The sequence below is a fragment of the Schistocerca cancellata genome, chromosome 3 (assembly GCF_023864275.1).
Source record: "Schistocerca cancellata isolate TAMUIC-IGC-003103 chromosome 3, iqSchCanc2.1, whole genome shotgun sequence".
Classification (NCBI taxonomy): Eukaryota; Metazoa; Arthropoda; class Insecta; order Orthoptera; family Acrididae; genus Schistocerca; species Schistocerca cancellata.
In genome coordinates, this window is record NC_064628.1 from 86758519 (window position 1) to 86773792 (window position 15274).

The 15274-nt window shown below is 44.4% G+C and overlaps 1 protein-coding gene and 1 pseudogene across 1 annotated transcript in view; both read right to left on the reverse strand.

Moving 5' to 3' along the window:
• LOC126177067 (TBC1 domain family member 12-like) overlaps nucleotides 1–15274 on the reverse strand; it is a 337379-nt gene that overhangs the window by 250078 nt on the left and 72027 nt on the right. The gene's annotated exons all lie outside the window — the stretch shown is intronic.
• Nucleotides 1952–2069, reverse strand: LOC126177758 (5S ribosomal RNA; annotated as a pseudogene).

Below are 15274 nucleotides of genomic sequence, written 5' to 3' on the forward strand. Positions count from 1 at the left end.
TACAGACGAATGGAAAAACTGGTAGAAGCCGACCTCGGGGAAGATCAGTTTGGATTCCGTAGAAATGTTGGAACACGTGAGGCAATACTGACCTTACGATTTATCTTGGAAGAAAGATTAAGAAAAGGCTAACCTACGTTTCTAGCATTTGTAGACTTAGAGAAAGCTTTTGACAATGTTGACTGGAATACTCTCTTTCAAATTCTGAAGGTGGCAGGGGTAAAATACAGGGAGCGAAAGGCTATTTACAATTTGTACAGAAACCAGATGGCAGTTATAAGAGTCGAGGGGCATGAAAGGGAAGCAGTGGTTGGGAAAGGAGTGAGACAGGGTTGTAGCCTGTCCCCGATGTTATTCAATCTGTATATTGAGCAAGCAGTAAAGGAAACAAAAGAAAAATTCGGAGTAGGTATTAAAATTCATGGAGAAGAAGTAAAAACTTTGAGGTTCGCCGATGACATTGTAATTCTGTCAGAGACAGCAAAGGACTTGGAAGAGCAGTTGAACGGAATGGACAGTGTCTTGAAAGGAGGATATAAGATGAACATCAACAAAAGCAAAACGAGGATAATGGAATGTAGTCAAATTAAGTCGGGTGATGGTGAGAGAATTAGATTAGGAAATGAGACACTTAAAGTAGTAAAGGAGTTTTGCTATTTAGGGAGTAAAATAACCGATGATGGTCGAAGTAGAGAGGATATAAAATGTAGGCTGTCAATGGCAAGGAAAGCGTTTCTCAAGAAGAGAAATTTGTTAACATCGAATATAGATTTAGGTGTCAGGAAGTCGTTTCTGAAAGTATTTGTATGGAGTGTAGCCATGTATGGAAGTGAGACATGGACGATAACTAGTTTGGACAAGAAGAGAATAGAAGCTTTCGAAATGTGGTGCTACAGAAGAATGCTGAAGATAAGGTGGGTAGATCACGTAACTAATGAGGAGGTATTGAATATGATTGGGGAGAAGAGGAGTTTGTGGCACAACTTGACTAGAAGAAGGGATCGGTTGGTAGGACATGTTCTGAGGCATCGAGGGATCACAAATTTAGCATTGGAGGGCAGCGTGGAGGGTAAAAATCGTAGAGGGAGACCAAGAGATCAATACACTAAGCAGATTCAGAAGGATGTAGGTTGCAGTAGGTACTGGGAGATGAAGAAGCTTGCACAGGATAGAGAAGCATGGAGAGCTGCATCAAACCAGTCTCAGGACTGAAGACCACAACAACAACATGTACGAGTACAGGTTGTGGACGCATGGCTGACGACATATGGAAATTTGGGTCCGGCCGTGAATCGTGCACGGATAGCAAAATGGTAAGGCGACCGCTCGCGATAAGCGGGCAGTCCCGGTTCGATTCCCGGTCCGGCACAAATTTTCATTGTCATCATTCCATTCTACAGCTGATGGTTGTTCATATTCGCAACTGCGAATACATTTAATGTATATGTCGTTAAGTTCGCAAACCTCATGCCGACCCCTATGCATTAGCCTGGGTTTTCTGACACTGGCCTTCCCCCCCCCCCCCCCCCGTCCCTCTCTCACTCTCTCTTTCTTTCTCGCCTCTAATATAGTTTCTTGTTAACAATATCAGCTTATTCCCAAGAATTAGCAGCTTTAACTCAGTTAATACTAGGCAGAAATCCAATCTGCTGTTGGATCGCACCTCATTGACTCTTTTGTAAAAGGCGTGCAGTATTCCTCTGCATCCATAAGTAAGCTACCACAAGAATTCAAAAATCTTATCATTAATCCACTCCGTCTTCAGACCACGAGTTGCCTACCGGGACCATCCGACCGCCGTGTCATCCTCAGTGGAGGATGCAGACAGGAGGGGCGTGGGGTCAGCACACGACTCTCCCGGTCGTTATGATGGTATTCTTGACCGAAGCCGAGACTATTCGGTCGAATAGCTCCTCAATTGGCATCACGAGACTGAGTGCACCCCGGAAAATGGCAACAGCGCATGGCGGCCTGGATGGTCACCCATCCAAGTGCCGACGACGCCCGACAGCGCTTAACTTCGGTGATCTCACGGGAACCGGTGTATCCACTGCGGCAAGGCCGTTGCCTAGCATTAATCCACGCACTTTCAAATCTAAAATGAAGAGTTTCCTCATGGGTCACTCCTTTTGTACTGTCGGCGAGTTCCTTGAAAAATTAAGCTAACCGCTGTGTTACACTGTTGATTGCGTTTACATAAACTTATAGCTCGTCGTCTTTTTACGATTCATAAACATATTATTTGATTCATAATTACTCTTCTGTTGTAATTTCATATACTCACATGTTTCATGACCATGGAGATTCGCTCCCCAATTTCGTCCTACGGAAATAGACATGTAAATTAATAAAAATAATAAAAGACTACGCCCTAAGTACGGAAGATTTACTGTAGACGCCATTCTCTGCTCTACAACAAGATATCTTCTGGACAGAAAATATCGTTCCCGTGAAGCACAACTGGCTCAATATTCACACTGAGAAATGAGTGCTATCCACAATGTTGCATCCTGCCTATTCGTCGAATATGTGCGGCTAGGAAGCCTGCCTACTCGGATCGCTAGACAACATTCAAAGAAATCGTATTAATGAGTTTTATTACAAAATGAACCATGACAATACTCTGACAATAACACAGAAGTGTCGCAAGCAAAGGGCGACATGCATATGAGAAATTTCTTCAGTACATACAATTCCTAAGTCGCTCGTCTTGAGGTGCCTACTCTTGATACTGCTGTCTAAGTGGGCCGGGACCACAGAGGTCACTGCGGTCGCCTTGTCGTCCTGGAGAGGGGCCGGACAGCGTGCAATTGGCTGACGTCTTCACTACCCTCCCTGCTCTCTCGTTTCCGGCAGGCTTGCCGGCACTTGAGTTTACGCCGTATCAGACAGGGGTTCTCAAATTGAGTCCATATCTCTAGGTTTCCAGAAGGCTTTTGACGATGTTCTTCACAAGCGGCTTCTAATCAGATTGCGTGCCAGTGGAGTATCGTCTCAACTGTGCGGCCGGATTCGTGATTTCTGGTCAGAAAAATCACAGGTCGTAGTAATTGACGGAAAGTCATGGATGTTGACTGCTACGTTATAATCGCTGTTCCAAATAATCACATTCATTTTCTGTGGGATTAGGATCGGGTGGATTAAGGATCAGTTGATGTGCGATAGGGTTTGTGAGTGCTCGTGTATATGCAGCCCTACGTAGACGACTATTGTCATCCTAGAATGCATCTTATGCAAGATGGCGCTATACGCCACGTTGTTACACGTGTGAAAGATCTCTTTCGCACATTGTCTGGTGAGGCAGTCACGCTTCGCCTCCAAGGTCTGCCAACGTCAAACGTCAGTCCGTGTGACTACTGGTTGTGAGGTTATCTGAAGTCTGAAGTCTACCGCGATCGTCCGACCCCAATAGGAATGCTAAAAGACAACAACCGATGGTAGTTTCTCACCATACCTACTTATGTGCTGTACAGTGCTGTACAAAAAAATGGTTCAAATGGCTCTGTGCACTATGCGACTTAACTTCTGAGGTCATCAGTCCCCTAGAACTTAGAACTACTTAAACCTAACTAACCTAAGGACATCACACACACCCATGCCCGAGGCAGGATTCGAACCTGCGACCGTAGCGGTTCCAGATTGTAGCGCTTAGAACCGCTAGGCCACCCAGGCCGGCCGCTGTACAAAACGTTGCCACTCGACTACATGTACTGTTGATGAATAGCGGCCAACATGTTGATCAATCGTTATTACACTACTGGCCATTAAAATTGCTACACCAAGAAGAAATGCAGATGATAAACGGGTATTCATTGGACAAATATATTATACTAGAACTGACATGTGACAACATTTTCACGCAATTTGGGTGCATATATCCTGAGAATTCAGTACCCAGAACAATCACCTCTAGCCGTAATAACGGCCTTGATACACCTGGGGATTGAGTCAAACAGAGCTTGGATGGCGTGTACAGGTACAAGTGCCCATGCAGCTTCAACACGATACCACAGTTCACCAAGAGTAGTGAGTGGCGTATTGTGACGAGCCATTTGCTCGGTCACCATTGACCAGACGTTTTCAATTGGTGAGAGATCTGGAGAATGTGCTGGCCAGAGCAGCAGTCGAACATTTTCTGTATCCAGAAAGGCCCGTAAAGGACCTGTAACATGCGGTCGTGCATTATCCTGCTGAAATGTAGGGTTTCGCAGGGATCGAATGAAGGGTAGAGCCACAGGTCTAACACAACTGAAATGTACCGTCCACTGTTCAAGGTGCCGTCAATGGGAACAAGAGGTGACCGAGACGTGTAACCAATGGCACCCCATACCATCACGCCGGGTGATACGCCAGTAAGGCGATGAGGAATACACGCTTCCAATGCGCGTTCACCGCGATGTCGCCAAACACGGATGCGACCATCATGATGCTGTAAACAGAACCTGGATTCATCCGAAAAAATGACGTTTTGCCATTCGTGCACCCAGGTTCGTCGTTGAGTACACCATCGCAGGCGCTCTTGTCTGTGATGCAGCGTCAAGGGTAACCGCAGCCATGGTCTCCGAGCTGATAGTCCATGCTGCTGCAAACGTCGTCGAACTGTTCGTGCAGATGGTTGTTGTCTTGCAAACGTCCCCATCTGTTGACTCAGGGATCGAGACGTGGTTGCACGATCCGTTACAGCCATGAGGATAAGATGCCTGTCATCTCGACTGTTAGTGATACGAGGCCGTTGGGATCCAGCACGGCGTTCCGTATTACCCTCCTGAACCCACCGATTCCATATTCTGCTAACAGTCATTGGATTTCGACCAACGCAAGCAGCAATGTCACGATACTATAAACCGCAATCGCGATAGGCTACAATCCGACCTTTATCAAAGTCGGAAACGTGACGTAACCCATTTCTCCTCCTTACACGAGGTATCACAACAACGTTTCACCAGGCAACGCCGGTCACCTGCTGTTTGTGTATGAGAAATTGGTTCGAAACTTTCCTCATGTCAGCACGTTGTAGGTGTCGCCACCGGCGCCAACCTTGTGTGGATGCTCTGAAAAGCTAATCATTTGCATAGCACAGCATCTTCTTCCTGTCGGTTAAATTTCGCGTCTGTAGCACGTCGTCTTCGTGGTGTAGCAAATTTAATGGCCAGTAGTGTAGAACATCGTCTTGGATAAAAATCAACTCTTATATTAATTATTGCTTTTGTATTATATGAAGCGCCATCTGCTGCCATTTTGTGCACTTTTTTTGGTTTCAATAAAACACCATGACATTTCAAGCATGTGTGTCAACTTTTATCTCTCTACCTACAATATTCCCTGCAGGATTGACTTTTCAATTGTTAACGGACTTATGGGTCACTCTGTACTTTTCTCGGATCCTCTACACGTGAAACATAAGCATAATCACGGTTTAGCAGTGTAACTCAGGCCGGCACCGACTGCAAATCTGCCGCCGCTCCCCCTGTTCCCGCCACCCACGTGTGCTCCGCTCACAGGAAGTCCGCCCCCGCGCCCTAAGTTAATACGGGTCCTCCAAGCGTGAAGTCACACGGTCCCCGCGCACCTGTGTTCCCAAGACATCGTCCAGAACTCTGCTACGTCCCTGGTCGCCCTGGACTACGGAGAAACGCAGTTTCCCAAACACTGACTTAAATACCTGTACAAGCAAGCCTACACATACGTAAAAAAAGGACCATTAACTGAATTTTCCGTCGGTGCTCGGTAGAACATGGCAAGATTGTTAAAGAGAGCACATTTCCATAATGTTCCCCAAAATTATATTTATTTGCTCACGGACCGGCGTTCGGCTCGGTAGGCCACTTCCGTAATGGTCCAACTTCTGGAGCAATATTTTGTGATCAACACAATCAAATGCCTTAGTTAAATCAAAAAATACGGCAAGCGTTCCAAACTTTTTGTTTAGCCCATCCAGTACCTCACAGAGAAAAGAGAATATAGCATTTTGAGTTGTTAAACGACTTCTAAAGCCGAACTGTACATCTGATAGCAAATCGTATGATATAAAATGATCAATTATCCTTACATACACAGCCTTTTCAATAACTTTTGCAAACATTGATGGCATAGAAATAGGTCTAAAATTGTCTACATTATCCCTTTCTCCCTTTTTATAAAGCGGCTTTACTACTGAGTACTTTAATCGCTCAGGAAACTGACCATTCCTAAAGGAAAAATTACAAATACGGCTAAATACAGGGCTAACATGTGCAGCACAGTACTTTAATATTCTGCTACACACTCCATCATAACCATGAGGGTCCTTAGTCTTCAGTGATTTAATTATTGACTCTATCTCTCTCTTGTCTGTATCACAGAGGAGTATTTCAGACATCAATCTCGGAAAGGCATTTGCCAAGAAAGTTATATTATTTCCTGTAGAAACTAAATTTTTATTTAATTCACCAGCAATGCCCAGAAAATGATTGTTAAATACTGTAAATATATCTGATTTATCAGTAACAGAAATATTTTTACTGCGAACTGACTTTATATCGTCGACCTTGTATTGCTGACCAGATACTTCCTTCACAACTGACCATATGGTTTTAATTTTATCTTGTGAATTAGCTATTCTATTTGAATACTACGTACTCTTTGCCTTCCTAACAACATTTTGAAGCACCTTACAATACTGTTTGTAATGGGCTAGTGTAGCTTGATTGTGACTACTTCTAACATTGTGACATAATTCCCGCTTTGTTTTACATGATATCCTTATCCCACTAGTCAGCCACCCGGGCTGCCCATTACTTCTAGTACCCCGTTTGGAATGTTCTAATGGAAACCAACTCTCAAAAAGCATGAGAAATGTGTTAATGAAAGCATTGTATTTGTCATCTATGTTATCGGCACTATAAACATCCTGCCACTCTTCTTCCTTGACAAGTTTTAAAAAAACCCTCTATTGCTGTTGGAGTAACTTTCCTACATAGTTTGTAATTAAATATGACATTGGTTTGAGTACAAAAGCCTTTTAGTGTTAAAATTTGTGCATAATGGTCTGAAAGGCCATTCACGCTTTTACTAACAGAATGCCCATCTAGTAATGAAGAATGAATAAAAATATTGCCTATGACTGTGCTACTGTTCCCCTGCACCCTAGTTGGAAAAAACACAGTTTGCGTCAGATCATATGAATTTAGGAGATCTACCAACATCCCTTTTCTTTTTTTTTTTCTTTTCTTTTTTCAGCCCTTGTTTACCAGACTTTTTTTGCTTCGCATGATCGTTCCCGTCAGTCCCCTGAATATTGATCATTCCTCCTCGGACACCTTGTATAAATATAACCTATCCTAATTACGGTTGGCTATCGCCCTTGAATGAAACTGTTGTTTGTCACTCTAGACTTGTAGAGAAGATCCAGCACACAGTTTTAAACTACCAGGAAATTTATTTTCGACGTATAAGGCGCGTGCAGTTTCATCTGCGAACTTTCATTTTCGATTCCGTGGCTGTCCGGGAACCTGTTCAGGTGGCCAGTGGGCGGTTTCTTTTAAAAGGCCACGGTCGATTAAGTGCTCCGTCCTTGTTCAGCTGGCTTTGCGCTCAGCTTGCGGCGACGAAATTATCAAGGGAACGTTATGCTGTTACACACAACTTCGTACAGAAACTAATGTAATTATACCTCACCCTGTAACGTTTGGACGCCATCCGGAAGTCTGTTCTAGTAGTTGCCGCCAATACTTTTATATGGAAATTTCCAGTCGCTATTCATGGTGCTAGCCATGCCGAGGCACGCGAATAAATGACAAGAGGCAAAGGCTTTTTCCAACGGCGAAAAACTTAACATTCTCAGCTGTGAAGACGGTGCGACACTAGACGCTTATTAAAAACAGGCATCACTGCTAATATCAAATTCACTCAGTTCCAGCCGGCCGAAGTGGCCGTGCGGTTAAAGGCGCTGCAGTCTGGAACCGCAAGGCCGCTACGGTCGCAGGTTCGAATCCTGCCTCGGGCATGGATGTTTGTGATGTCCTTAGGTTAGTTAGGTTTAACTAGTTCTAAGTTCTAGGGGACTAATGACCTCAGCAGTTGAGTCCCATAGTGCTCAGAGCCAGCCACTCAGTTCCAGACGACAATCCAAAAGGTCCTTGGTTCTACGTCAGTCGGCCCTGTGATCTTCTGTATCAGTTACAATAGCTTATGCCAGCTTCGGCTACGATATCGAGCGAGATAGCGCAGCGGTTAGCACACTGGACTCCCATCCGGTTGGACGACGGTTCGAATTCCCGTGCGGCCATCCCAGATTTACGTTTTTCGTGAGTTCCCTAAGTCGTTCGAAGCAAATGCCAGGACGGTTTCTTTGAAAAGGGCACAGCCGATTTCCTCCCCTATCCTTTCGTAACCCTAGCTTGTGCTCCGTCCCTAACGACTGCGCTGTCGGCAAGACTTAACTCACATCTTCCTTCCTTCCCTTTCCAGCAAAGATTTTTGTTGTATACGTGAAAAGCCCCAAGTTGCAGCTTGGTTCAGAATTCAAGTAAAACTGTAAGACCCCTCGATAACTACGTCGGTAAATCAGAGCAAAGGAGGAAGAAAGAGAGGGGGTACCTCTTCCAAGAGGACCAAGCCTAGTAAATCACTGCGACATTCAAGCCGACCTTCGAGGAATCATATACACCCGCTAGCTATACGAAATGTCCGAACCGATGGACTGGAACGTTGCAGAGGTCTCACCAACATACAAGAAAGTAAACAGAAGTAATCCGCTTATAGTCGCGTGTCACTGACACCAAACTTCAGCAGGATTTTTGAACATACACTTAAGAGCCAAAGAAACTGGTACACTTGCCTAATATCGTGAAGGGCCCCCGCGAGCGTGTAGAAGTGCCGCAACACGACATGGCATGGACTCGACTAATGTCTGAAGAGTGCTGGGCGGAACTGACGCCATGAATCCTGCAGGACTGTCCACAAATCCGTAAGAGTACGAGGGGGTGTAGGGCATCCCAAACATGCTCAATAATATTCATGTCTGGGGAGTCTGGTGGCCATCGGAAATGTTTAAACTTAGAAGAGTGTTCCTGGAGCTACTCGGTAGCTATCCTGGACGTGTGGGGTGTTGCCATGTCCTGCTGGAATTGCCCAAGTCCGTCGGAATGCACAACGGACACGAATGGATGCAGGTGATCAGACAGGATGCTTACGTAGGTGTCACCTGTCAGAGTGGCATGCAGACGCAACAGGGGTCCCATATCACACCAACTGAACATGGCCCACACCATTACAGAGCCTCCACCAGCTTGACCGCTCCCCTGCTGACATCCAAGGTCCATGCATTCATGAGGTTGTCTCTATGCCCGTACACTTCCATCCGCTCGATACAATTTCAGACGATACTCGTCCGACCAGGCAACATGCTTCCAGTCATCAACAGTCCAATACTGCGCGGGATTAGCCGAGCCGTCTAAGGCGCTGCAGTCCTCGACTGAGCGCCTGGTCCCGGCGGAGGTTCGAGTCCTCCCTCGGGCATGGGTGAGTGTGTTTGTCCTTAGGATAATTTAGGTTAAGTAGTGTGTAAGCTTAGGGACTGATGACCTTAGCAGTTAAGTCCCATAAGATTTCACACACATTTGAACATTTAAACAGTCCAGTGTCAGAGTTGACGGGCTCAGGCAAGGCGTAAAGCTTTGTGTCGTGCAGTCATCAAGGGTACAGGAATGGGCCTTCGGTTCCGTAAGCCCATATCGATGATGGTTCGTTGATTGGTTCACACGCTGACACTTTTGATGGCCCAGCATTGAAATCTGCAGCAATTTGCGGAAGGGTTGCAATTCTGTTACGTTGAACGATTGTCTTCAGTCGTCGTTGGTCCCGTTCTTGTAGGATCTTTTGCCGGCCGCAGCGATGTCGGAGACGTGATGTTTTACCAGATTCCTTATATTCATGGTACGCTAGTGAAGTGGCCGTACGGGAAAATCCCCATTCATCGCTGCCTCGAAATGCTGGGTCCCATCCCTCGTGCGTCGAGTATAACACCACGTTTAAACTCACTTAAATCTTGGTAACCTGCCATTTTAGCAGCAGTAACAGATCTAAAACCTGCGACAGACACTTGTTGTTTTATATAGGCATTGCCGGCCGTAGCGCCGTATTCTGCCTGTTTACATGTCTATACCAGATTATTTGGTGCTTCAGTGTATAATGTGTTCCACCATCATAAATACCTCGATGAAAACGATCTACTGACACACAACCACCATGGATTCAGAAAATATCGTTCTTGTGAAAAACAAGTAGCTCTTTATTCAGACGAAGTAATGAGTGCTATCGACATCTCATTTCATAATTTTACATTTCCATAAGGATTTTGATACCGTTCATCAGAAGCGGCGTTAATCAAATTGCGTACCTACGGAGTATCGTCTCAGTTGTGCGACTGATGGATTCATCATTTCCAATTACAAATGTCAGAGTTCGTGGTAACTGACGGGAAGTCATCTACTCAAACCGAAGCTATATCTGTGTTTCCCTAAGGCATTATTACAAGCCCTCTGCTGTTGTTAATTTGTATAAACGATTTAGGAGACAATCTTGGCAGTCGTTTTAGATTGTTTCAGACGATGATGCTTATGCTTATCTTCTAGCAATATCAGAAGACCAAAGCGACTTGAAAAATGATTTAGACAAGGTATCTACAAGGTGCAAAAAGTTCCAATTGATCCTAAACAATAAAAAGTGTGAGGTCCTCTTCATGAGTATTAAAAAAAAATCTCATATGCACGGTGAATAATGCAGATTGTCGATTCAGCTAAATACCTAGGGGCTAAAATTACAAACAAATTAAATTGGAGCCATCACACAGAAAATGTTGTGGGAAAGGAGCACAAAAGACTGCCTTTTACTGGCAGAACACTAACAAGATGCAATTGGTCTACTACTGAAACTGCATACATTATGCTTGTCCGTCCTTTTGTGGAGTAACGCTGCGCGATATGGGATCCTTCCCAGATAGGAATGATGCAGAATATCGAAAAATTTCAAAAAATTTCAGCTTGTTTTGTATTATTGCGAAGTACGCAAGTTGGGATGGTAGTCACAACAACAACGGCGGTTTTCGTTGGGACAATATCTTTTCACGAAATTTCAATCACCAACTTTCTCCCATGAATGCGAAACTTTTTGTTGGCACCAATCTACAGAGGGAAAAATGACCATCCTATTAAAATATAAGAAATCAGAGCTTGCACGGACAAATTTAAATTTTCATCTTCCCCACGTGCTATCCGAGAGTGGAATAGCCAAGAAATAGTCTGAAAGTGGCCCTACGAAGCCTCTGCGCAGCGCTTAAGTGTGAATTGCAGAGTAATCGTGTAGAAGTATAAGGGGCAGTCAAATCAATACCGAACACTCGCCACAATGCGACCACGGAATGGGATCATTCAAAAGTAATCACCACACGCGTTAAGATATTTATCCGTTTGGGAGACGAGACAATCAATTCCTGTTTCGTACAACGCGGTCGTCTGCAGATGGATCCCACAACAGCATTCACTCTTGCACCTCCTCGTGCGGCTACAATCCACGTCCAAGCATGTCTTTCTTCAGGTTCCCAACGAAGTGTAAATCACACGGTGAAGGATCCGGGCTGTACGGAGGATGTTGCAGCGCTTCCCAACTACTTCACTGAAGCGGAGCCTTCGTTCGATTGGGAGTATGAGGGCATACGCTTTCGTGTAACAGTATGATTCAGTCTGACAGCATTCCTGGGTGTTTTTACATTATGACGCATCGTAGTTTTGCAAAGCGTCTTCACAGCCATGCTTATTTGGCTCTGAACACTATGGGACTTATGACCACAGCAGTTGAGTCCCATAGTGCTCAGAGCCATTTGAACCATTTTGAACTATGGGACTTAACATCTGAGGTCATCAGTCCTCTAGACTTAGAACTACTTAAACCTAAGGATAACACACACATCCATGCCCGAGGCAGGATTCGAACCTGCGACTGTAGCAGTCGCGCGGTTCCGGACTGAAGCACCTAGAACCACTCGGCCACATTCAATTGATCTTCCAAGTCTTTTTTCATCTCTGACTGAATTACAATGTTATCGGCAAACCTCAAAGCTTTTATTTCTACCGGCCGCTGTTGCCGAGCGGTTCTAGGCGCTTCAGTCCGGAACTGCGCTGCTGCTACGGTCGCAGGTTCGAATGCTGCCTCGGCCATGGATGTGTGTGATGTCCTTCGGTTAGTTAAGTTTAAGTAGCTCTAAGTCTAGGGGACTGATGACCTCAGATGTTATGTACCATAGTACTTAGAGCCATTTGAACCATTTTTTTTATTTCCTCTCCTTGAACTTTAACTTCCTCTACAGATTTCTCCTTGGCTTTCTCAAATGCACAGCTTCAATAAAATGGAGGAATAGGGCACAGGCCCGTCTCACTTCCTTCTCAACCACTGATTTCCCTTTTAACCCTCAGAATTTCAAAGAGTATTCCAGCAAAACATTGTTACAGACTTTATCTAAATTTACAAATGGTAAACGGCATCATATTCTTTCCTTAACAGAAGGTAACAGTTGGGCTAACAGACAAAGTGTATAAGAAAGAGGTAACTCCACTGCTATTGCCAGTTAACTTGTCTCGGCAACAGAGCTCAGCACGACGCAGGAATAAATATCAGATCTACGAGATGAATCAGCGTTACCGTATCTGGACTACACCCAAGTAACCCCTCGTCTGCGATGTCTCTTGGCGCCGACCAGACGGACTCGAGACCTACGGCAAGCGATCCGTCCGAAGTACAGCGGTCGGGCAAAACAGCCTGTTGCGACACAGTGTTCGCAGCTTGCTGCTGGCGTGCTCTACACTCGCACGCCCTACTTCATAACGGGGCCTCTTATTTTAACTGCCTGCTGCCACGCTTCCGGCAACTCAGACTCCTTCCGGAGCACACAAAAGTGTACCCGCCTCTCTTTAACAGTTGTGTACCGCCACATTTAAATCAGAGTTGCCAAGGCTCAAAGACTCAAGTTATAATTATGAAACTTAACATAACCTTTTTTTTAGATTTAAAACATATCTCCTGGATTTATCTCTGATCAAGAAAACGCAAAAGTGCGCATGGAGGTATAAAAAAAAAGTACATGACAGACATATTAAATCAAGTGTGTCTGTCTGAATCATCAATTTCACAACGTACATCTACAAACCAGTTGCTTTCAAAAAGTAACTGATATTTTGTAATTTCACGTGTCGTATTACATCTACATCCATACTCCGCAAGCCACCTGACGGTGTGTGGCGGAGGGTACCTTGAGTACCTCTATCGGTTCTCGCTTCTATTCCAGTCTCGTATTGTTCGTGGAAAGAAGGATTGTCGGTATGCTTCTGTGTGGGCTCTAATCTCTCTGATTTTATCCCCATGGTCTCTTCGCGAGATATACGTAGGAGGGAACAATATACGGCTTGACTCTTCGGTGAAGGTATGTTCTCGAAACTTCAACAAAAGCCCGTACCGAGCTACTGAGCGTCTCTCTTGCAGAGTCTTCCAGTGGAGTTTATTTATCATCTCCGTAACGCTTTCGCGATTACTAAATGATACTGTAACGAAGCGCGCTGCTCTCCGTTGGATCTTCTCTATCTCTTCTATCAACCCTATCTGATACGGATCCCACACTGCTGAGCAGTATTCAAGCAGTGGGCGAACAAGCGTACTGTAACCTACTTCCTTTGTTTTCGGATTGCATTTGCTTAGGATTCTTCCAATGAATCTCAGTCTGGCATCTGCTTTACCGACAATCAACTTTATATGATCATTCCATTTTAAATCACTCCTAATGCCTACTCCCAGATAATTTATGGAATTAACTGCTTCCAGTTGCTGACCTGCTATTTTGTAGCTAAATGATAAGGGATCTATCTTTCTATGTATTCGCAGCACAGTACACTTGTCTACATTGAGATTCAATTGCCATTCCCTGCACCAAACGTCAATTCGCTGCAGATCCTCCTGCATTTCAGTACAATTTTCCATTGTTACAACCTCTCGATATACCACAGGATCATCCGCAAAAAGCCTCAGTGAACTTCCGATGTCATCCACAAGGTCATTTATGTATATTGTGAATAGCAACGGTCCTACGACACTCCCCTGCGGCACACCTGAAATCACTCTTACTTCGGAAGACTTCTCTCCATTGAGAATGACATGCTGTGTTCTCCGATTCGCGCGATTGTTTTTCGTTTTTGTGTTGATAAATATGCCTGAAAAGTATCTGTACAGCGTTGGCCATACAGAACATTCGGTCTGTTGTCAGCAGTCAAAAAGGTTACGTGTGGTTTGGTAATATCGGCGATTATTCATTCTAAATACAGATTGTCCCAGGAGGTGAAGTCGATATTCAGGAATGTGAAAGCAACGTACGTTTAAAGCAAAAAAGTGCAGTAAACATGAGCTCTAAAATGTTTACCTTAAGAGCTATGAAGGCTTCTTCATTTCCGATACCGTGAAACAAATCTCTTCTACTGCAAGCTCTTTGCTTTCCATGTTTTGAGAGGTAGTAATATGAACCAAAACAAGAAAGAAAAGTCCAATAATTTTGGGCTTTAGAGTGCGGAACTAATGAACTATGAGTAGTTGCTCATCTTCGCTGCTGCAAAATACGTCTCTTCAACTGAACGAGTGCTCATACCTCTTAAGGTTAGCATTTTAGAGCCCATGTTTATTAGAGCTTGTTTTCTTGTTTTGGTCCACACTACTACCAAAATACGGAAAGCAAAGAGCTTGCAGTACAACAGATTTCTTCACAGTATCGAAGATGCAGAAGTGCTCATAACTCTTACAGAATGCACAGCACAGACCATGTTTACTGGGTCTTTTTCCTTCGAATGATCGTTCCTGTCATGTCCCTGTATACTGACCATTCCTCCTCGGACGCCTTGTATAAAAATGGATCGTAAATTTGTATTCAAGTTCGCTACAAGAGGCAGCAAAGTTTTATAAATTTTAATATTGCTTTGGTGACTTTGCTATGTGTAAACAAGGGTTAATAGTGGTATACATGTTTGGAAGAAGGGCGTGAAGACGCTGAAGATGATGAACGCCCTGGACACTCCAGCATATTAAGAAGCGATGAAATCGTGAAAAACTTATTATTATTATGAATGATCGCCGAATCACTGTCAGAGTGGTAGCTGATGGTGTAGGCATATCAAGTGGCTCAGGCTACGAAATTTTTTCGGATGTTTAGGTACGAAAGGCGTGACGGCAAATGACTGTGTTGAACTTCGAACAAAAACAGCTG